A 25,239-nucleotide genomic window follows, 5' to 3' on the forward strand; every position below is an offset into this window, starting at 1 on the left:
CTTGCCAGGCAAGCTCTTATTCTACTGAGCCATCTCCCCGGCCCCAACTCTTGATAAAAGTATTGCCAGAGGCTTTGTGATAGCTGGGCACAAGGGGAAGCAACCATTGCCTCTGGCACTTGTTGGGACTACAAGCAGGATACCTGACAAGAATTGAGTTAAAATTTCAACATACATTTAGGAATATAAGATACTGTTTTGATTAACCTCCATCTTTTCCTCTTTCTCCTAGCCCTTCATAATTAAACTTAGGACATTTTAGAACTTTTCTCTGATTTTTTAGTAAGGAGGTGATTGTTTTGAAGGAAGATGGGATTCCTTTAAAAAAATTGGATTATTTTCTTTAATTTTAATTTTTATTCTTTTGATACAAGGTCTTGCTACGCAGTTGAGACTTACAATGATCCTGCTATCTCAGCATCCCCAGCTCTGGAATTACAGGCATGCACCACCACACCCATTTTGGGTGGTCAGCACAGAGTGCCTGGGGTTTTGGGGCCAGCATGGCATGTGGTACCAGGGACCAAATCCAGGTCCTTGTTCTTGCCAGGCAGGCACTTAGATCAATGAGCTATCTCTCCACCCAAAACATGGGATTCTTTGGTGTCCTTCTACCCACATTCTTTCATACTTTGACCTGGAGCAGTATTAAATATGGGTATAAGCTAGAAGTCCAAGGAAGCTCCCCCAGGAATTCAAAGTAGGTTGGGGCTTAATATCAAAGATTGAGAGTTTGGTTTGATTTATCCTTTATCCTTTTTTAAAGTTGTACTTATTTATTCTCGTATAGTATTAGAAATTGAACCCAGAGCCTCACACGTGCTAGGTTAGCACTCTGTAACTGAGTTACACCCTTGGTCCTCACAGTGGAGTTTAAAACCATGCTTGAACACTTTGATCTTAAAACTGCTTGGATTTAAGGAGGCAGAGTTTGAGCATACATTGCTCTAACGTTCTTTTGACAGTGGAAAGAACCACTGGGTCAAGAGGTAATGGTACAAAATTGCTTTTGTACCATTTTAGGCTCCTAGCTTTGTTTAGTGAAGGCAGTACAGGACTTAGCAGCACTTTCAGGGCAAACTCCATAAAGACTCTCTCACCATCGAAAGTGTCTTTTGTAGGGAAAATGTCTTTCCTCACCTCCTACAATCTTTCACTAGGAATTAAGTTAACTTAAAAGAGATTAATGGGGGGAAAATGTGCCTAATTATATATACACTAATAAAAGTCCAAGAAAATGTGAGACTTGAGGAAGAGCCAGGTGATTCAACTTCATATAGCATCTTGTGCTACACAACCCAATAGGACTTTGGAGCTTCTGAGTGGTGGCAGGGACACAAGTTGTGGGAGGGTGAGGGGATCGAATGTATGATAAATAGAGGTTGGCTTCTAATGCAGGTAAGTCTCTCAGGTAATAGAAGCTGTCTGAAGCAGCCAGCTCACTTCCTGATAGATATATATTAGTACGGAGTTCCCTCATAGATGTCAATTTTTTCTTCAAAACATCTTTTTAACATCTTTTTTTTTCTCCGAATGCCTTCAGGGCAGGTTTGGCTGACTTGAGTTGTGGGGATCGAACCACAGCAACCTGAGCCTGACTGCTTTGTGGAAGCAGCCACTTAAAGAACTGAGCTAAGGGGCAGGCCCCCTCACAACATCTTAAAAGAGCTACTTTTCTGCCTCTTAGAATAAGGAGCCCAAACTGTGCCACAGAAGTCTATTTTGGAGTACCATATTCTATTCTCCTACATTCATATTTTGAGGTGTGTGTCTGAGCCCAAACACATTCCTACTTTTGGGAGGGGGTGTAGTATGATGCTGAGTATTGAAGCCAAGGCCTTGTGCAGAGTAAACATGCGCTCACCTACTGAGTCATATCCTCTGCTGTGTTTTTTTTTCTTCACCTTTCTTCCTCTTTTACAGGTGGTCCACCTTCTGCAGTGTTTTTTTTTAAAGTGTCTCATCTTCTGCAGTAATTCCATTAACTGCCTTAACAAAAGAAGTCACAGGGTTGATTTGGGGAGGTGAAATACAAGGATGCATTTCTGGGAGATGTTGGTAAATGTCCTAGTGGGCTTTTGGAAGAGGATTTGATGAGATATAGTGACTGGTGGCAGGATGATTTTGCCTGGTTTGGAGCAATCATTTGTGTGCTGAGTTAGGGGTTTTTTTTGGAGGTCCCACTAAAGATTACAGGCTGACCTTGAGCTCACTCTGTAGCCCAAGCTGGCCTTGAGATTCCAGATCCTCCTGCCTCAGCTTCCCTGTGCTGGAATAACAGGCACTACCATGCCTGGCTTGAGTTAGCTTTAAAGTTGAAAACTTCCTTCTGGCTTTGCTTTCCACACTCCTTTGGAAAAGAATTGTGCCAGAAGAAAGATTTTATGGGTGTATTGTGGCCCAGGAGAGAATCATTTGCTCTCTGCCTCACATCTGAGGCATGCTGCACATTCCCTTGGCATATGGAATTCACCATATCATCATGTGAGGCTCTGGAGCAGATTAGGCTTCTGGATTCCCCCTACATCTTCTCTGAAATAAGTCTGAATACAAGTTCTGATTTGCTTTTCTGTTGGGAAGCATTTGTTTGCTTCTTGCCTACGACCTTTTCCCCTTTAAAAAAGCCTTCTGATTAGCAGAGTTAAGGTTATGATTTAAGCAAATGAAAACCAGATATAAGTGAGGTACGCATGAACAAAATGAGGGAACTATAGTCATGCCAAATGCCTGAAAGTCCTTGGTATGGCAAGGTCTGTTCCAGCGTTCATAGCTTCTAGTTAGTACTGGGTTCATTCACCATCTGAAAAAACACCCCTTTATTTTCAATACCAAATAGGCTGGTGCCTTGTAGCATGCAGACAACCCTTTGGAGCCCCTCTTTCTCCTTTGTTACATCCACCTCTTAATTTTTACCCTTCTCTTATTTCTGTAATAAAAGCTTTATTGAGATAAAATTCATATATTATACATTTTACTAAAAATGAACAGTTCAGTGGGTTTTAGTACTCACAGAGTGGTATTACCATTAGTACAGTCAATTTTAGAACATTTTCACCACACTCCAAAGAAATCCTGTTCCAATTAGCCATTATTCCTCATTCTCCCTCATCTCCTATCCACTGATTTATTCTGTCTATAATGCCCCCTAGGTATCTTTCCTGGCAGTCCTCAGCCTTTCATGCATACACATGATGTGATCACCTAGAAGGTCATGGGTGGCTCTTCATTTACCAGAGATTGATTGATTGATTGATTGATTGATTGATTGATTTAATGTGGAACACTTCACGAATTTGCGTGTCATCCTTGCACAGGGGCCATGCTAATCTTCTCTGTATCGTTCCAATTTTAGTATATGTGCTGCCGAAGCGAGCACTCACCAGAGGTTTAGAAACCATCTTTCTGTGCTCCTTACCCTTGAGGTCCAGGAATTGCTTTTGCCCTAAGGCCTTGCCTTTTCTGCTCCCATACTACCTTACTCCTCAGGGAGTAAAATACTAAAAACCTGAATACAACTTTCCACATCAATCTACATTTAAATACTACCACATGCACGCGCAAGCACACACACACCTCTGGACATTAGTCTCAAATGAGAGGGTCAGAGGTCAGAGTGTGTTCTACTCATCTGAAGTTGTCCTTAATTTTCAACCTGACAGGAAGTAAAGGCAAAAATAAAGAGGCTTGTTTTCAAGTATGTATGATTGAATACTGCCAGTGCTCTTAAAATGGCCCCTTTCAAGGAAAGGCCAGCCATGCACTCACCTTTACCAAGAGAATTATGGACCACTTCTGTGACCCCACTGTGCATAGTGGGTAATGAGAATTCCCTTCTTAAGACTGCCCTCCCTCATTACATAATGTCCCAGATAGAATTTAAATGCTAGTTTAATAAAAGGAGAATAAGGCAGGAGGGAGGGGGAAAGGGAGGAAGGGACAGGAAAGAAAAAAAAGTAGAAGGAAAGAAATGGAAACAGAACATTTATAAATAAGAGGATGAGGGGCTGAAAGGAGGACAGGGGAAAGAGCAAGCTATATCATGTACAGGTACAAAATCCCTGTGATGAATGTTTCATATCTTTTTTAAATTTTAAATTGCAAAACCAATGATACAGAATTTCAAAATAAGATAATAGGAAATTAACGATGTTTATTATATTACATATTGTTAACTTCAAAGTAGTTGCTTAGATCACAAAGTATAGGTATTAAAATTGATCAAACAGGGCCAGCCAGATAGCTCAGTGGACTAAAGCGCCTGCTTAGGCAGAGCACAGTGGCCGGGGTTTGATCCCCTTTGTGCTATGCCAGTGCTGCCCCTGGGGCACAGTGAGACACTGATGGAGACTGGGCGTGGTAGTGCGCCCATAATCCCAGCACTTAGGAGGCTGAAAACAGGAGAATCACTATGAGTACAATGCACATAGTGAGACCCTGTACACCCTCTAGACCCTGTCTTAAATTCATAAAAAAAATTGATCAAACAATATAAGCACAAACCTTTCAGTGAACTAATAGGAAGTAGTAGCATAATTATGCTAGCTGTCATATATACATATATATATTTTTTTTTCTCTTTTCTCCTTTCCAGCATCCCAGTTGTTTATACTTTTGAGCAGTTTCTTTCCCTTTCACATCAGTTGTACATTTTGGATCTTTTTTTTTCTTTGTGGAACCGAGGATTGAACTCAGGCCCTTGCACTTGCCAGGCAAGCTCTTATTCTACTGAGACATCTCCCTGGCCCACATTTTGGATTTTATTTACTCCTTCAACTTCTTACACTAGGGAGACAGTGTGATGTTTACACATGGGAATCTGATTTATTTCACTTATTTTATTTTATAAAGAGAGTACAAAATAGTATTAAAACATAAATTACAAGTGATATAGAATTTCACTTAACAAAGTAATATAAATTTCATAGTATTTGTTGTAATGCATAGTGTTGTCTTCCAACCAGTTATTTGTATCAACAGATACATGCATACAAAATCAGAAGAAAAAAAGAAATATGTAAGAAATTAAGAGGAGAAAAAGGAGAAACGTGTGTATTCATCTCAGATGCCCATTTTTTATATATTTAGTACAGAGTCTACAGGGTCTCACTACATAGATAGGACTTGCAGTGATCCTCCTGTTTTCAGCCTCCCAAGTGCTGGGATTATAGGCATATGCCACCACGCCCATTCTCAGCGTGCCCCGGGTATGGGTCCAACATGGCATATCAGAGATCAAACCTCAGTTGCTGAGCCTGCCTAAGCAGGTGCTTTAGTCCACTGAGCTATCTGGCTGGCCCAAAGATGCCCATTTTTTTATTGGATCTTTGAATTGGGAGGGCGTGACTTTTTTCAGTTAAGTGTTCTAGATATAAGTCCTTTGTGTGAGGGACAGTTGGCTAAAATTTTCCCCACTATGTTTTCTTTTCACTCTGTTGATGACTTCTTTTTATGTGCAAAAACTTTTTAATAAGATAAGCGAGGACTTTTGAAGTTGTATACTAGGTTACCATGTTCCTACCAGCTCAAACTACCCATGATACATTCATGACTGTCTCATTGGGCATGCATGTATGGGGTCATCATGAATAGAAGAGCATGGGGTAGGAGAATAGGGCTGGATCATAGCCCCAGCTGTCTGTGGTGACCTCTGCAGCTTAGGGGATTCACTACACTTCTCTGAGCCTCATTTCTGTTATTAGTAAATACTAAATGTGAATAAATGCTCTGTTACTGTGAGTGCTTTAGAACTGATGAATAGCTATTCATGTGCTCAACCATGTGTACAACCCTATAAATATATGTACAGAATGTCTTTGGGGCTTGATTTATATAACAGATCTGGACAAATTATATGTCAAAGCTTTTAAACTAAAATTTTATTTTGTATTTTAGAGAAAGGTTTACAAGGGTGTTCAGGGTCTCACTACTAGATCGGACTCATAGTGATCCACCTGTCTACAGCCTCCCAAGAGCTAGGATTACAGGCATGTGCCACCATGTCCAGTCTCAATTGCTGTCTCAGCATGGGGCAGGGCCAGTATGGTAGGCCCAGGGATTGAACCCCCAGCCCCTGCACCTGCTTGCAGGCACTTTAACCCACTGAGCTATTTGGCTGGCCCTTAAACTAGAATTTAAGGGGGCCGGGGAGATAGCTCAGTAGAATAAGCGCTTGCTTGGCAAACACAAGGGCCTGAGTTCAATCCCCGGTTCCTCAAAAAAAAAAAAAAGAAACTAAAATTAAAAATCACATAATCCTATTACTTCCAAATATTAGTGGTATCTACTGCTAATTGTTGAGCACTTATGTACTAAACATCATTGTAAGTTGCCTGGGCTGAGTTGAAATTTGCAGTTCTCCTGCCTCAGCTTCCCAGAGTGTTGGGCTCACAGGTATGCACCACCACATTCTTTTACTTTCTTCTTCACAACTATGTTTATACTTTTCTCCCCAATTTTAGAGATGTTTCAGATATCTACTATGATGTAATGGATTATTCCAAAACACCATTTCTCACAATTCTGGGGCTTTGTTGGTTCATTTGAGTTGTTCTGCTCTATTTGGGTCACCTGGAGTCCCTCCTGCCACAAATTTACTGGGAGCCAATTTGAACTTGAAATGTCCAGGATAGCCTTTTAGTGTCCAGATCTCTAACTTCAGAAAATCTGTCCTGGACTTCCTAATGGCATAACAGCTGTGCTTCAAGAGTGAGGGAGCATAAATTTCCAGTTCTCTTTAAGTCTGGGCTAGAAGTGTTGGAATACCACTTTTTTCCCCAGTACTGGGGATGGAAACCAGCAGTATTCTACCTCTGAGGCACATCCCAACCCCTTTTTAATTCTTTTATTTTGTGACATGATCCCACCAAGTTGACCAGGGTAGCCTCAAATTTATCTTCCTGCTTCAGCCTCCCAAATAATTGATATTATAGGTGAGTATCACCACACCCATTTTCAGAATGTCACTTTTGCTATATTTAATAGTCAAAGCAAGTTACAAAGCCAGCCCAGATTTATGGAGAGAGGAAATAGTCTCCGCCTCTTTTTTTCCCCAGTCCTGGGGATTGAACTCAGGACCTTGCACTTGCCAGGCAAGCGCTTATTCTATTGAGCTATCTCCCCAGCTCCTCCACCTCCTAATGTGAGGAATAGTGTGCATCTACTAGCGAAAGAGGAATGGTTGTTGTTCCTTTTTGAAATTTTGCTGCATGCATAAATACATGACAATTAAGAAAGACCCAGTAATTTGTTCAAGGGCACACAATAAGTTACAGACTAGGCTTTATATCCAAGTGTGTTCAACACCGGAGTTTTTTTTTTTAACCTTCCTGTCACTGTGTCTCCATAGATGATAAGAACCTTCTTTTGCATACAGGCTGAGTCTCCCATATTTTCTGGACCATTCTCAGTATTGTCTGTGCACATTTGACAAAGGACATCATGTATCTTTTCCTTAGTACAGAGTTGCTCACCCCATTGTGATAAGGACCTTATTCCTTAGAGTTATAGCAAAAAAAAAATAACTAAAATGCTTAGAGGAAGAGATGTTTCATTTAATAGAACTTCCTGGTCTGTTAGGAATTGGCCCTCATCCAGTTTTCTGCCTTTAATATTGAGGATCTTTGAAGACAGGTTTTCTGGCTAGGAAGTTACATTGGGTGTGATGGAGCCTTAAGGCTTTTGCTGTATTTCTGAGTCTTCTCTGAAAGAATCAAAGATTGATACTTCAGGCTAGTGTGTCTGACACTAACTTTATTATTTTTTTAAATTTTATTTTAATTTTATTTATGTGTGTGTGTGTGGCCAGCTCAGCCCACCAGGGGGCGGGGCTGGCTGGCATGTGGTGCTGGGGATTGAACCGTGGTCTCTGCGCTTTGCTGAACTTGTTCTAAGTAGGTTCTTTAGACCACTGAGCCATCTCATCTCATCAGCCCCTGACACTAACTTTAGTAAAGACCAATTTGGAGTTTACTTTTTAAATTCTAATCTGCTCCTGGCTAATCTTGGTAAAATAGAATAAAGAGAATTTACTAGAAAAGATAAAAGGCATGGAAATTACAAACACTAATTTGTAAATATTAGCTCAGATTAAATATTAGATTTGAAGTTGCCAATGAATATAAAATTATTCTTTCAAATTGCTGTCAATGTTTCTAAATACATACTCAGTAAGTGCCCTTATCATGGACTAGTAATGAGCAATAAGGAGACTATCACTCATATTTAGGCCATATGCCACACTTTGGGTAGTTCTGCTATGGACCGGTGTTTCTTGGGAGGTTTGACCATAAGAGGGTTTTAGATTTCATGTGAACAAACTTAGCTTTTCAACTTTGGGTTAATAGCTGTATGGATTCTTTTTTTTTTTTTTTTTTTTTTTTTTTTTTTTTTTTTTTTTTTTTTTTTGCGGAACTGGGGATTGAACTCAGATCCTTGCACTTGCCAGAGAAGTGCTTATTCTACTGAGCCATCTCTCCGGCCCCTCTATGGATTCTTTAGTTGTATTATAAAAATACAACTAGTGTATAAAACTATGATTTTATAAGTAGTGTGAGAATGAGTAAAAAGTAGAAGTAAAAGTCAACTTAAAGAAAAATACTGATAAGGCAGGTCAGTGCTAGCCAATAAAAGTAGAATTCTAGCTACATATGCGTAATGTAAAATTTTCTAGTAGCCACATTTAAAAGAAAAAGGATTTGGATTTTTATATTATTTTTTGAATTTTTTTAATGTAGCTGACTTTATCATCCTTTTTTTTTTTTTTTTTTTTTTTTTTTGGAACCGGGGATTGAACTCAGGCCCTTGCGCTTGCCAGAGAAGCGCTTATTCCACTGAGCCATCTCCCCGGCTAAAAGAAGAAGGAACAGGTGAAACTAATGTATAATTTTTAACCTTAATATATCTAAAATCATAATTTCAACTTATAGTTGAAATATAGTTTATATTAACTATGTAGTTAATATAAAAGTTATTAATGATGTATATTACATTGTTTGTATTTTATAATTCTAGTATGTCCATTTGCCAGCTGTGGCTGGTGGCTCCACATTGGACAGCACTGATACAGATCATCTCATGGCAGAGAGTTTTGTGACTTCATGGGCAATAACTTGCCATGGAATTGAATATGGTTAAGGTACTATCAAGTATGGTATGAAGGTATGGTATTGAGCCCAGCTTTAATTTCCTTTGTGGATGAGGTGCATGCAAATGGAAAGGTTCTCTGATAAAATGGTCTCCTCTACAAAAGGACAGAGTAGGGCTGGACCCTTGAACTCCTGAAGTAAGAAGATGCTTTTGATTTTCCCAGTGTGGGCAAGGGGAGTGCATTGAGGCTATGACTAGTGGGGTCCTTATGCAGATTATTGTCTTTGGGACCTGAAATTGTGGAAATGGGGTGGCTCTGGATTCATGGTAATTATACTGTTAGGCAGTTCCAGTGTATTCTGGCCTGGTTCTGGCTTTCTTATTCTAAGGTTTGTTGGGAGAGAGTGAGTGTTGGGTATAAAAGGCATTACTGGCCAAGCCTAGTTACCCAGCATCTGCTTTAGGACCCACAGGACAAGTGTGCAGACCAGGTTCACCTTTGGACAAAGTCCTTAAGAGTTGACTATTCAAGAAAATAAAGGTCATAGGGAAGGAGGATGGGAAGGGGAAAAAAAGAATAAAGATATGCCATGCACAGGAACCTAATAACCCCAATTAATGTAAACATTATACGCCATGATATGAGATAGGACAAATAATACCAATATGAATGGAAAATGAGGACAGAGGAACTAGAAAAGGGAGGAGAAGAAAGGGAAGGGGAAGGGATTAAAAAGAAAAGAAATAAGATGGTGATTGAGACTGGGCATGGTGACACGTACTTGTAATCCCAGCTCTTGGGGGCCTGAAAACAGGAGAATCACTATGGGTCCCATCTGTGTAATGAGACCCTGTAAACCGTGTACTACATACATATAAAATAAAACACTTTCCAAATCAAATAAGCTGTAATGTGTACATGTAACTATTCCCTTAGATTGTAAACTACATGGACAGGCAGAAATAAAAATTGAAAAAAGAAAAAAATTGATTATTGGTTTAATAAGCCAACCTGTGTGGTGTCCTGGTTGCTGTGATAGATACTTTGGAATAACTTCTTTACAGCTTCATTTTTTAATCCTTATCTTTCTTTTTCTTTTCATTTTCTTACCATATTTACTTCTGCTGGATTTTATATAAGCAGCTTTAATCCCTTTTGAAAGGAGTACATAAATGAACACCTGAAGGTGATGAATACAGTGCAGAAAATGTCTTTGCACCTGGAGTTGTTCTCCAAGCACCTGAAGCCCTTTATTAAACAGTGTTCTGTGTCCCTGTTTTAAAACAACACACTAATATATGCCATTAACTTGAAATAACCATCAGGATTTTAACCTGGGCAAAATAGAATTTTCCTGCTGTGCTCATTTTTTAAAACTACCTCTGCTCCAGTGGGATTCCTATATGTTCTCTTCTTCCAGCACTAAGTGTGCATTTTTAGCACTTCACTGACTAGAGGGAAATAGATTTGTGCAGGTAGTATCACTTCTTAAGAGGGTCTGATTTTTTTCTGCAGTACTAATTGTGTGTGTTCAGCTTTCCTTAACACTAGTCATGGATGACGACTGGTGATGAAATATTATGCCAGCCTCCACTGTGAAAGCATTTCTTGCACTCGGGTCATTTTCTCCCACCAGAGATATGTGGTATGAATAAAATTTAACTGATTATTTTCATTAGCTTATAACCAATATTAAAGCAACCTTAGTTGTATCTTCAGATAAAAGCTATCTATTTATTTATTTATTTATTCATTCATTCTTTGGGCAGAACCAGGGATTGAACTCAGGCACTTGAGCTTGCCAGGCAAACACTTATTCTACTGAGCTAATTCCCTGGCCCCTTCTGATTATTTTTTAAAGCTTTTTAAATAAATTGCTAATTCTAATTGTAGTTTTCAGGCTGGCCAAATAGCTCAACGGATTAAAGTGCCTACAAGCAGGTGCAGGGACTGGGGATTTGATCCTGGCCTGTGCCAGCCCCACCCCCAGGACCCCCTGAGACAGCAGTTGAGACTGGGTGTGGTGGCGTGTGCCTGTAATCCCAGCTCTTGGGAGGCTGTAAACAAGTGGATCACTATGAGTTCAATCTAGTAGTGAGACCCTCAACACCCTGTAGACCCTTCCCTAAAAAAAGAAATTAATTACAGTTTTCTTACTGCAAAACCAATTCCTGCTCCCTTTTCTCTTTCCTCACCCACCTAAATTTCCACTTCACTTGATTTTATAATTTTCATCACTTATGTTTTTTTCTGGAGTAATTGGTTCATATTAATCGTGCATTAATTTCTACATATTCCTAGTCTCCTGAGATAAGATTGATCCTGTCTATAGAAGAATAATTGAGAAATGGACTGTTTCACGGTATCCTGTTCAATTTTAATTTCTCTTAGCTGTTTCATTTTCTCTCAGTTTCAACTAAAGGACCTTAGGGGACCCAATGCCTTTCTATTGAGAAGTATTTAATGTCTTTTGTTGTACCTAATTTTATCTTTACTCCTTAAAAATGAAAAGGATTGTTCCTCTTTGACATGCAAAGATTATTTAAGAGCAAGTGCCTCTTATAATCAGATTATGAGACTGACGCGCTACCTACTGTGCTAACGGGACACCTAGTGCCTCTTATAATCAATTCAATCAGAGGTTAAGACAGGGTACTGCACTGTCCAGAAGAACTTTCCATGGAGATGGAAATGTTTTTGATCTAAATTGTTCCATATCATAGAGAGATTGGTTGCAGGTGGCTATTGAACACTGAGTAACTGAATTTTTTTTTAAAGTTTGCAAGTTAAGTAACAGACTTCTTAATCTATGGATGAAAAAAGAAATTATAATACAAATTGGAAAATATTTTTAAAGAAAATTATAAAAATATATCAACATCTGTTGGTGGTTGCATAGTCCATATTTACAAAAAATGAGAGTTCAAATGCATTATTGTAACAAAAACACTACAAATCAGTTATACAAATATACACATCAAAATGTTACAAAAGAGCAAATTAAAAAGAATATAGGAAAGAAGAAATAAAAACAGGTATTAATGAAGTTGAAAACAAGTGTACAATTAACAGCATCTATAGTATTCAAATTTGTACATTCCTGGCAAGAGTGATCAAGAATAAAAATAGGGCTGGGGATATAGCTCAGTGGCATAAGCACTTACCTGGCAAGCACAAGGTCCCAAGTTTGATCCCTTGTACTGGAGGAGGGGGAGGGGGAGGAGGGGGAGGGTAATTGAATTTTTATTTGTTTTGCTTTGTTTTGTTTGAGAGAGGATCTTCTTAAGTAGCTCAGGTTGGCATCAGCTTTGCATTTCTCCTGCTTCCAGCTTCCTACTGCCAGGATTACAGGCAAGCACCACCACACTCAGCTTTTATCTAATTTTGAAAAGTTTAAACTTATGTATCCATTGCTGTAGTGGCTCCTGTATTAGGCTGTATAGCTAACTAGGTGTTGACTAACCATGCCAGATTAGGATCAGAAATGAAAAAGTTTCACATCTTAAGCATATTACTTCAAACTCATCTATTTTTGATTTGCCCTGTACAAGCCTTGGTATTTGATATTTGTTTCCTATTAGTCTCTTACACTTGTAGGCCACCAAGAACAGAAATGGCGATTAGCTCCTGTGGTACACATCAAGTCTATAAAATGATAATGAAACTAGTAGACAAGACTTACTTCTACCAGTTACTTATTTCTACTTATTTATACCTGTTGATTCTGGGATGTGCATAGTTGGCCAACCCATCTCTATCCCTGTGTCAGCTTTTCATTCGTTACTCAGTTTGGTGGGAGAAACCAGATTGACATACAAGGTATCACTAAACCATAAAATGAAATGATTGGCTATTTAGAATTTAGGGATCTTGGGGAGAACTTTTCCTTTAAAAGTTGACATGGATTTTTGTCAGGGACCTGGATATGAGCATAGGATAGAGAACCCTGTGGCAGGATGTAAGGTTGGTGAAGCCGTTTGGAGGTATCAAGAAACACAGCTCAATTAGCCATGTTCCCTATTCTGTAGGACATGCTCACTGAAGTAGGGCTCAGCTCTCTAGTTCCAGCTTGCTCCTCACAAACTGTGACTGCAAGCATTGGTTCATAGAATTGAGTTGTTTGTATGTAAACGAGACAGGGTGCTAGGTTATTGGTCCCTTTCAGCTCTGTGATGTTATGATCTACCACAGGTGGCCCAGGAGGCTGAAAAAAATGTGGCCAGTCATTATTCTTGCTGTCAGGATCACCAGCTACATAGCACTGGAACACCTTCCCCTCCTAGTCAAACCCATAGATTCTGCTAGCCTTCTTGTCTTGAACCTCATCCTTATGGTCAGGACCTTGAGTCAGACACTAACCAACTACAAGAACCTTAGGGATCTCTGTCTCTCTGTCTATATCACCTCCCATGTCGTGAATTCATCAGGTCATTCTTTTTTTAATCTCCTTTGATATCTGCCTAGCACTTCCTAGAGAGTACAATCTAAACTGCTAATAAGGTTTCCAGTCATGTTAGGAGGGACTCCTTCTTAGCCTTACAGGCTTCTTTCTCTGATCATTGACTACCAGTTCATAGTGTTTAGCGCACTTTACACCCTCTTGCACCTGCTGACTGTGTGCATGCTGTTCCCTTTGCTTAGAATTCCCTTTTCTCCATCTTTGCGTATCCTGTTCATCTTTCATTACTTGGCGAAGCTTTCCTTCACCAAAGTGTGTGTGGTGAGGTAGGGCTTCAGGGAGGAGGTGTTTTGCCCCTTTTCTCTTTCTTTTTCCAGTACAATGTTGATTATGTTCATACAGGTAAATGTGCAAATAAAATTTTGTTTTGAATTTGGAAATTGTGCAAATCTTAAATACATAGTCTGATTAATTTTTAACATATATGTATATGTAACCAACATCTAAATCAAGAAATTAAACATTTCTGCTACCTAAATGGTTGCCTCATGCCTCTTCCTAGTTAGCATGATCTAAAGGTAACCATCGTTTTACCTCTTTTCACTATAGTCTTGCTTTTTTTGAACTTTATTAAAATATATTCATATGAAAAGTTCTCCCTATAGCCCCCATATCTTTATTTATTGTGGTAAAAATATAGCATATAAAATTTGCTATTTAACCATTTTATGAACAGATAATTCACAGAGGAAGAAATACAAATGGTCAACAAATACAGGAAAATGTATTCAACATCTCTGGCAATGCAAATTAAAACAAATCTAAGATTCCATCTTACCAAAAAAAAAAAAAAAAAGATTCCATCCTTTGCCAGAAAGAATAGCAATCATTAAGAAATCAGACAGGGGCCAGGGAGATGGCTCAGTGGAGTAAGTGCCTCCCTCGCAAGCACAAGGGACTGAGTTCAATCCCTGGTTCCGCAAAAAAAAAGAATACAAAGAAAAAGAAATCAGACAGTAACAAATGCTGGTGTGGCTGTGATAAAAAAGGAACTCTCTTTCATTGTTGATGGCAATGTAAATTAGTGCAACTATTATGGAAATCAGTATGGAGATTACTCAAAAATTGAAATTAGAAATTCCATATGACCATATTATCTCCCTGTTAGGTATCTTTCCTAAAGAGCTTAAGCCATCATACAGCAATGCATGCATACCAATGTTTACAGCAGCACAATTTGTAATAGCTAAATCCTGGAAGCAGTCCATCAACAGACAATTGGAAAAAGAAAACAATATATATGATGGAATACTACTCTGCTGTGAAGAATGACAAACTTGGAACGTTTGTGCAAACATGAATGCACCTGGAAAATACAGTGTTGAGTGAAATAAAACACATGAGCTTAAATACCATGTGGTACTTCTCATTTGAGTGAGGCAAAGCAAAAACAGAATAATAAAGGATGGTTAGAAGGAAGCAAAGGAATGGATCTCTTGGAATAGAGAAGTAGTTCAAGGGAACAAGGGCAAGAGGTGAGAAGGAGGGAAAGGTAAAATAGATAAAGGTAAGCCATATATAGGAACCTAACAACCTCAGTGAGTGTAAACATAATGCCATTCTGTGAGCTATGATTAAAAATGTCAACAAGAATGAAAATCGGGATGGGGGATTAGAGGAAGAGGGAGGGAAGGAGATTAAAAGAAAGAAACAAGTTATTTTATGTACATGTACCCACTCTCCAAGATTTATTTTATTTTTTAGTGTATTTGGTGATAGACCTGGGTCAAGTTTTAGTTTTCAGCATGTAGGAAGCCATTTTTTCCAGCACCATTTGTTAAAGAGGCTATCTTTCTTCCAGTAAGCATGTTTGGCCCCTTTGTCAAAGATAAGGTGACTGAGTGTGTTTGTAGTGACTTCTGCATCTTCTATTCCATTGATCCTCAGGTCTGTTGTTCTGTCAATACCATGCTGATTTTATCACAGTAGATTTGTAGCATAATTTCAAGTCAGGAATTGTAATACCTCCTGCCTTGTCTTTGTTGCCCAGGATTGCCTTTGCAATCCTAGGTCTTTTCTGGTTCCAAATAAATTTTAGGAACTGTTTCTCCAGGTCTGTGAGATATGTTGGTGGTATTTTGATAGGGATTGCATTAAATCTGTACAGCAATTTGGGGAGTATGGCCATTTTCACAGTGTTGGTTCTTCCTATCCAGGAACCGGGACTGTCTTTCCATTTTCTGAAATCCTTTACTATCACTTCTTTCAGAGTACTGTAATTTTCATTGAATAGATCTTTGACTTCTTTAGGTAGATTAATTCCTAAGTATTTCATTTCCCGCAGTGCTATTGTAAAAGGTATTGTTTCTCTAATTTCCCTCTCAGTGTGTTGTCTGTGTAGAGGAATGCTATTGACTTTTGGGTATTGACTTTGTGTCTTGCTATTTTACTGAATTTGTGTATTCTAGTAGCTTCTTGGTGGAGTTTTTTGGGTCTTCCAAGTAAAAATACCATGTCATCGGACAGTGACAAAGTATCTGCAAACTGTGGTACAGGGTTTCAGGGTACATTCTGAGGGGATTTGACTAACCTTATCAGATACAAAAGTGACATTTCTTGTTATATAGTTCTTGCTCTATCTATCTAACACCATCCAGCAGAAAAGTATAAAAATGAGGTATAAAAAGTAAAGCCATATTAATATGCTGACCTGTAAAATGCTCAATCAAATCAACAACTTCTGACATTGCCAATTCTATGGATAACCCAATACTGTTATGGATTACTGGGCTGTATTGGATTATTTTGCTGAATTCACGCACCTACAATATTTAAATGGCAGTGGAATACCCATCTCTGACAAAACTAAACAAAAAAGGAGGATATAAATGAAGGACCATTTTGTAGTGAAATATATATATATATATATATACACACACACACACACACACACACACACATATATATATATATATACATATATATTTGTATATACAAATTAGAATAGATATACAGCTACTTTCTCTTAATGGGAAGAAAGATTTGTACTAATAGTGTTTGGACAGGATATCATATCTGCATCTTGTACTATGAATACCACGAAGACAATATGCAATGTATTAATTTTTTTACTTTTGAAATTTTATCGAGAAATAAATAGCAATGAGACAGTTTCAAAACCAATTAATAGGACAATTTCAATAATTAATACATAGCATATTATTGTCTTCATAGTGGTTATTCATAGTACAAGATGCAGACATGATATCCTGTCCAAACACTATTAGTACAAATATTTCTTCTCATTGAATTAAGAGAACTGTCCTACTAACCTGTTTTGAAACTGTCTCATTGGTATTTGTTTCTCAATAAAATCAGTAAAAAATTTATTTGGTTGTTGCAGGGTCTCACTATGCAGCTCTGACTTGTGGTGATCCTCCTACTTTCAGCCTTCCCAGCACTGGGATTATAGGCATGCCCCACTATACCAGGACACTGGTTGGCTCAGCATGCCCCAGGGGCAGGGCTGGTGTGTTGTTCAGAATGGGTGAACCTTGGTCCCTGTGCTTGCCAAAGTAGGTGCTTAGTCCATTAAGCTATCTTGCTGCCCCTCCAAGATGATTTTAAACCATGTGTCCTATAAACACGTACTAATAAAATCTTTAAATAGTTTTTAAAATTTGCTATTTTAACCATTTTATGTGTATAGTTCATTGTCATTAAGTACATTCATATTGTTGTGTTTGTATTAACATCAGCCATCTCTAGAAGTTTTCTATCAAGTTTTTTTTTTTTTTCTGTATTTTAGAGAAGGGTCTACAGGGTGTTCAGGGTCTCACTACTAGATCAGACTTGTAGTGATCTGCCTATTTACAGCCTCCCAAGAGCTGGGATTACAGGCATGCACCACCACTCCCAGTCTCAATTGCAGTCTCAGCGTACCCCAGGGGTGGGGCCAGCACTGCAGGCCCGGGGATCGATCCCGCGGCCCCTATGCCTGCTTGCAGCCTCAAGTATATCTTTGTGTGTGTGTGCATGTGCACATATGGTTTCCACTCAGCTTTATGCCTGTAAGATATACCCATTGATACAGGTACCAGTGGTTCCTTTCTTCTTATTCCTGAATGGTATCACATTGTGTAAGTGTACAGCAATTTGTTGTATCCATTCTTTTTGTTTATGGACCATTACACTATTTTCCATTTCTTGTTCTTATTAAAACTGCTCTGATTGTGATGCTTGTGTAAATGTCTTTGTAAATACATTTCTGTTAAGTATATATCTAGGAGTGGGATTACTGGGTCATAAGGTAGGCATGTCTTTAGCTTTAGCATGTAATGACAAACCTTTTTACAAGGTGGTTTTTGTTCATACCTACTGCTGTTGTGACAAATTATCACAAACTTAGTGCCTTAAAGTAGAACGGATTTATTACATTTTAATTCTAGAGACCAGAAACTTTAAAACCTAGGTGTGAGCTGAGCTTTTCTGAGAAGACCCTAGGGGAGAATCAGTTTCCTCTTGGCACCCTCTTCCACTTTCAAGATTAGAGTAACAATTTTGTTTTCTGTCTCCAACCTCTATACCCATCGGCACATGCATTCACTTACTCTAGTTCTTCTATCTCCAATGTGATGACTTTGGGCTCACCTGGGAAATCTGGGAAATCTCTGTCTCAAGAGCCTTAACTTAATCTTGTCTGCAAAGGGCTTCTTGTCACATAAGGTAATATTCACAGCTTCTGGGGACTGAAATACAGTCATCCCTTGAGGGGCATTAATTTGCCTGCTACATGGCTGTACCATTTTTATTCCTATGAGAGTTCCAGTTCCTCCACATTTTTGTCAGCTCTGGTATTGTCACTCCTTTTAACTGCAGCCATTCTGGTGTGGGTATGATGGCACATGCCTGGCTACCATCACAGGCAGTATGTCCTCTTTTGTTCCAGTGATAGTTTTACTGCAGCTTGCATTGTGTTCTGAATATTTGTTAATATAGCTCATTCTTATCCTGAGTGCTGCTTCATGAAGCAGAGATTATATAGTAGTCAACTTAATAAATGCTTCTTGGTTGCCAAGAGCTGAGGGACAGTTTTCAGCAAAGAAGCTAAGCCCGGAATATATAAATGTAAGTCCATGTCAACCATCTTGCCTGTGTCTTAGCACCAGGATCTCAGTCAGGTTCTCCCCAGTAACAAAAGAACTAGAACATAGAACTTGGCTTTTAGCTTTTGCAAGCTTGTTGTCTTTCCTTAGATAATCTGTAAATGAATAGTGCCTATGCAGAGATTTGGGCCTGAGCTTCTAAGGGTGTGGGTTGGAAATGAATTCATTGTGTATACAAATGAGAGGAGAATGCATTTCTGGCAGGTTTTTGGACTTTTTGCAAGGACACAAGTTTATATTGTCCTGGGATTCAGCTCATATAGCAACAAAATGAGCCGTCTCATTTACACAGAAAAAGAGTTGTAGGTAAGTAGTGCCTTGAGGACATCAAGGACTACTATGTGTGTAGACTTAAACCTGCCATGGAAATTTAAGATTAGAATGTTTGAAGAAGAAGCCAGAGTAGTAACTAATTTTCAGGGCTGGCAAGATTGCTCAGCAATCTAAAGCACCTGTTTAGGCAAAGTGCAGGGACCTCTGTTTTATCCCTGACACCACATGCTGTGCCAGGCCAGCCCCCAGGGCAGGCTGAGCTGACCAGAAGAAAACAAACGAACAAAAGAAAGAAAGAAAATTTCAATGCCTCTGGATGCAGGCTGGTGAGCACAGATATCTTGATGCTAGAAAGAACAACCCAGAAAGTGGGATGAGTAGAAGTTAAAAGGCAGACAAGATTGTGGCTTTACTGGGAATGTCCTGATGTGAGTGTTACGGTTTGTCTAGTTATCCACCCAAAGCCTCACTTGTCATGAGGCAGACTTCTAGAGGTTGTGATTAATTCCTAATCTAATGCTGGAATTATGGGTGTAAGTGATGCTGGGATTATGGGTGTGAGTGCTACACCCACCCTGGGGCAGATAGCCTGGCTGCAGTATAGGAAAGGGAGAGAAGTTTGCTCTTTACCTTTGCTGCTGCTGCTGTTGTTGCTGCTACTCCTGCCTTTTGCTCTTGCTCTTGCTGTTTTGCTGTTTTCTACTGCCATGAACTGATGCCTTCTGCCATGTGCAACTCAGCTTTGGAACCAGCTGATTATGGACTGAAACCTTCACAAACTATGAGCTAAATAAACCTTTCCTTCTTTAATTTTGAATGTTGAGTATTTTGTCCTAGCAATGAGAGAAAAGTAACTGAGACAGTGAATACCCACTTTCTACATTGTTTGACTACCTAGACTACGTTGAGTACACACCTGGTTTCACGAGGGCTGTAAGATTTCTGGGACTTGTATCTTTTCTGACTGCAAGGTGTCGGCAGTATTCCTATGGCTAGCAATTACTTGAACCCTCTGGAGTATGGCATGTGTGAAACCTTACAGGTGTGGGGGACTGTACTGATATGGGGAAGGACTTCCTCAACCCTCACAGGCAAACCTGGTTTTGTTCTGTTTTATTTTGTTTTGTTATCAAGATCTAGTTGTTTAGTATTTGAATCAAAAAGGAGTTAATCTTTGGAGAAAAATAATTATCTCACAGTAGCAGGTTTTTTTATTCTTTTTTTTTTCTTTTGGTGGAACCAGGGATTGAACTCAGGCCCTTGTGCTTGCCAGGCAAGCGCTTATTCTACTAAGCTATCTCCCTAGCCTCAGTAGCAGTTCTTATGACAGGCCTGTGTAGAGCTTATTGGCTTCCAATTAAAGTTACTGTCCACATCACAGCTTTAGTGATTTCAGTAATTAATTAATGCATGTAATTCATAAGCTGACATAAAACAAGCCAGCAATGGAAGAGTGTAGGTCTGAAGGGGCTTTGAGTCATGTGACAAGTCCACCCACTACAAGGACTGTGATGGCTGAACAAGGTTGTGGTTGTGTGTACATGGAAGCCAGGTGACTTCTTAGACATCCACGCCTATCTGCTAGATCTGAAGTATAGACATCAGGTAGCTGCATTCATGCTGAGACCTGTCCCTGCAGGATTCGAGCAGGCTCCTCTGTTGGCCCCCTCAACCTAGATCAAAAAGGTTGAAGGAGTAGGCTTTTGGAGTTCCCCTCTCTGATTCTATGAATTCAAGGTCTAGATGTGATCTTTTTCTTTTTTTCTTGCAAGTCTAGGACTTGAACCCAGGGACTTGCCATGTTAGGCAAGTCCTTTACATGTCGGTGAGATAGTTCAGTGGATCAAGCACTTGCTTAGACAAGCACAAGAACTGGGGTTTGATTCTAGGCCCCAGGGGCCTTGCTGCTCTGCGCTGGGAGACAGGGCATGGTGGCACACCCCTGTAATCACAGTGCTGGGGAGGCTGAAAACAGGAGGATCACTGTAAGTCTGATCGACGTAGTGAGACCCTGTAGACCCTGTCTTAAATAAACAAAAAAAGAAAGAAAAAAATAAACACTGAGCTATATCACCAGGCTTTAAAAACTTGTTTTGAGGGGACTTGGGAGATGGCTCAGTGGAATAAGGCCTTCCTTGGCAAGCGCAAGGGCATGAGTTCAAATCCCCGGTTTTGCCAAAACAAGACAAAACTTGTTTATAGATAGTCTTGCCCCATTGTCCAGGCTTCCCTTAAATATCCTTCTACCTCAGGCTTCCAAGTAGATGGGATTATGGGCATACATTACCAGGTCCAGCAGGCCTGGAGTGAATCTTGAGAGAGATTGTGGAATAATCTCTTCCTTTAATCAATTGGGTCTTCATTTTTTCCAGGATAGATATTGGATCTCCACTGCACATTTTCTTGGGCTGACAGGGTACCCCTCACTTCCTTGGTTAAGACATTCTTTATGTTGATACAAATCTCTCTCTCTTTTTTTTTTTTTTTTTTTTACAGGAAGGAAACTTTTTTAATTTTTTTTATTTTTATTTATTTATTTATTTATTTTTTTCTCTCCTCTTGCTATACCCTTTGTGGACAAGTAGGACAAACTCTTGGTATCCTTTCCAACAAATCTCCTGGTCTAAACTCCTAAACTTAAAAGCATGCCGTAAAACTCTCTTTGCTTACTAAAAACCTAGTGTAGGTTCCACAGTTCTAAGAAAGTCAGATGATTTTCTCTTAAACTCTGGGCCAGTGTGCTGTGCAGTGCAGTGAACCTAGCACTGTGTGTTAAGTTGGAGTGGGGTGTGTGTGGTAGAGTATTCCTCTATTCCTTGTGTCTGTGGGAAAATACCATCTGCACAGAATGGGAAGATAAAGTTCACCTAGGATAGTGAGAACCAGGACCTGAGTTGTGACATACTTATAATAAAAAGCAAAGGAATGCTATTGACTGCATATCTTCCAAATGGGGAACAGATTTCAATTTATATGTCTATGGCTGGGGCTTGGTGGTAGACCACTTTTCTAGCATGCACAAGGCCCTGATTTCAAGCCCCAACATAGAAGGATAAGAATAGAAACAATAATGATTTCAGTAAGTAAATTAAGCTGTGAGTAGGAGAGAAGGAAACACCTTCCTTTACATGAACTGAAGTACATACCCAAAGTATGTTCTCTAATAACTACATGCTGAGTACCTGACAGTGATGACCTGATATTCACAGGGCACCCAAATGTAAGTGGTTATCCTTCCCCAAAATGATCACCTGCTATGGGACTTGTATATGTAGCCACAGTGAACTGTCTGCTCATCTATGGCCAATTTTTATACTTCCATTAATGGTACTTTTCAGTGTTTGTCTTAGATCATAGTAAATTAGAGAAAGTCTGTCTTAGGTAATTGGCTCTTTGGAAGCCAGAGACTTTATAGATCAGTAAAGTATGTAAGTTTCCATGTAACAGAAATATTTTGTGTCTACGTCAGTCTGGAACCCTCTACTTGATAGGTAAGGATAAACATATCTAGTTTTGGAGCACTACCTATGAGTAAGACACTGTGTTAAATATATATTACATAATATAGTCCTTATTACTATCCCCATGAGGAATTTCAGTCATTATCCCCCTCTTACAAGTAAACCAACAGAGGCTAGAATGAACCAAGAAACTAATCTACCCCAAAACTTGATAGTAATCAGCTATTATCTGATCACATTAAGATGTTGAGTCATAAACTCTTGACCAGCAAAGAGGTGGCAGGGCTACATTATGGACAGTTTAAAGTTGTTAGAGAAGTTTATGTATGTATCATTCTGAGTTATGGAAAGCAATAGAGGCTTGGGGTTTCCAGGAAAAAGTGGAAACAAGCTTTGGGAAGTTGAGGAGAGGGATGCATGGTGGACAAGGTTGCCTAACCATAGACAAAATCTCTCAGGTAATCATTCCTAGATATTCCTTAGGCCATTTTAGGCAAATGAAATGTGTGGCTGTGGTGGGGGCACTCAAAGCATTTGCATCTTTTGCTTGCTTAATGTAAGTAGAAGAAAATTGCTTTTATAAAAGGGCAGGTTTTTCAGAATTATTTCTCTATAGTTTCTCTGAATAATTATTCCAGAATATACCAAAGAAATACATTTTAGGGTGGCATGTTGTGAGGTTCCACAATATTAAGTGTGGATCTTTAGAGGTATGGATCCAAATTTTTAATTTTTATTCCTAATCTTTTTCACTTTACCCATTTTAAGTGTACCATTCAGTGATGTTAAGTGTATTTGCCATGCTGTATAATAATCACCATTATTTCTAGAACTTTTTCATCAAAACTGTTTTTGTATTTTCTATTAGTGCATATCTGCAGTACATGATTATATTCACTGTGAGGAACTGATACATGTACAAAACGTATCTTACATTTTTGTTCATTACACATGCCATCCTTCCCTACTCCTTCCACCTTGTGCTCCTCTTCCCATTTGCAAAAGATCTATTTCCATTTCCTCCTTCCATTCTTTTTTTCTATCCTCTTTCGTTTCCCTTCTACCTCCCCCATCCTGTTTTCCCTTCCCATTTGAAAAAGATCTCCCTACTTCCCATTATGTACCTTTTATTTTGCTCTTTTTTTTTTCGTGGTACTGGAGATCAAACTCAGGACCTTGCACTTGCCAGGCAGGTACTTATGCCACTGAGCTATCTCCCCAGCCCTTTTTCTCTTTATTTACATCCAAACAGAATTTTTTTTTGGGGGGGGGCAGAACCGGGGATTGAGCTCAGGCCCCTGTGCTTGCCAGGCAAGCACTTATTCTACTGAGCCATCTCCCCAGCCCCCAAACAGAAAATTTTTGTATCCCTTTAAAAAGCAACTCACCATTCTCTCTATCCAAAGCCTCTTGTAACCACTGTTTTCTTTACTGTCTCTATGCACTTGCCTATTTTAGGTACTTCATATCAATAATCCCAGTTACAAAATTTGTTAGTATCTCATTTCTTTTCAAAGCCAAATAATATTTCATTGTATACCATGTATTGTTTATCCCTCTATTAGTGGGCAGTTAGGTCACTTCTCTCTTTTGGCTATTGTAAATAATGCTGCTGTGAACATGCGTATGTAGATATCTCTTTGAGTTTCTGCTTGCAATTCTTTGGAGTATGTACTGCAAACTGGAATTGCTGGATCATATAGTAATTCTGTGTTTGGCCCTGACTATTAAGAAAATACTTTAAAAACCAGGCACAATGATGCATGCCTGCAACCCTAGCACTTGGAAAGCCGAGATGGGAGAATTGCTGTAAGTTCAAGGACAGACTAAACTGTACAGCAAGAGCCTGTCTTAAGGAAAAAAATTAAAAATTATTATCAAGATATAACTTATATAACCATAAGTCACTCTTGTATAGTTCAGTACTTTTTAGAATATTCATCAAGTTATGCAGTTGTTCCACTACATGCTAATTTTTATTCCTTCCTAGAACTAGAAGGGGAAGAGAGAGAATCTTGAAGATGGCTTGTGTGTCAGGAGAGAAGCTTTCAAGATTATATGAGACTTTCCAATATATATTTTTATTAGTGTGAATTAGTTTTACAAAATACAGTAATGGGTTTCATAGCATGAGCCCTTAAAAAGTTATTTGTACCAAAATCCTTGAAATGCTACATAATCCAGCAGTAGTCTGCCCACCATGAGGCTTTAGACTTAACATTCAGAAATGCTCCCCTGTTACCTGACATATTTTCAGCTACTCTTGAGGCTTTCTTTTATGGAATGGGATGTTGAAGAACCTCACAAATGGGTGAGACTCCCCCGCAGTGCTCTGGAAGCCTAGCTGTAAAGGAGCAGACAGGCCTTTATGTCTGTCACATTTGTTTTGCCACATGGCCTTTCCGGCTTGAAACTATTTCTGTTCCTTCTCTAGGTTTGATCCCAAATTCCACAACTACTTGTGTTTGTAAATATGAAGCAGGTTGTTTACAATAAATGACTTAAATGTTTGGTTTTCAGGCTCAGTTTACTCTACTTTGGAGGAAAAAAAAGCGCCATTCACTTTTGTTATTACATGTCATTCATACATACCAGGGTTCTCTGGTTTTCACTTTTTCTAATCAGATAGTTGTGGTTTTAATATTTTATGTTTTATGAATGGTTTTCTGATAAATGGCCAGCTTTCTTTTTCCTTTTTCTTGGTTGTACTGAGGATTAAACTCAATACCTTGTACATACTAGGCAAATAATCTGCCCCTAAGCTACATCCCAGTGCTCTCCTTTTAAAATATCATTCATTTTACCCTTCTCCACTGCTGGTGGGAATATAGACTGGTGCAACCATTATGGAAATCA

The 25,239-nt window shown here is 39.1% G+C and overlaps 1 protein-coding gene and 1 non-coding gene across 4 annotated transcripts in view; one reads left to right on the forward strand and one right to left on the reverse strand.

Moving 5' to 3' along the window:
* Map7d2 (MAP7 domain containing 2) overlaps positions 1 to 25,239 on the forward strand; it is a 186,321-nt gene that overhangs the window by 4,202 nt on the left and 156,880 nt on the right. The gene's annotated exons all lie outside the window — the stretch shown is intronic.
* LOC111815039 lies at positions 3,270 to 3,376 on the reverse strand. Its single transcript, XR_002819852.1, has one exon. It is a non-coding gene; the product is annotated as a U6 spliceosomal RNA (small nuclear RNA).

The sequence above is a fragment of the Octodon degus genome, unplaced genomic scaffold, assembly GCF_000260255.1.
Source record: "Octodon degus isolate 3935 unplaced genomic scaffold, OctDeg1.0 scaffold00010, whole genome shotgun sequence".
Lineage (NCBI taxonomy): Eukaryota > Metazoa > Chordata > Mammalia > Rodentia > Octodontidae > Octodon > Octodon degus.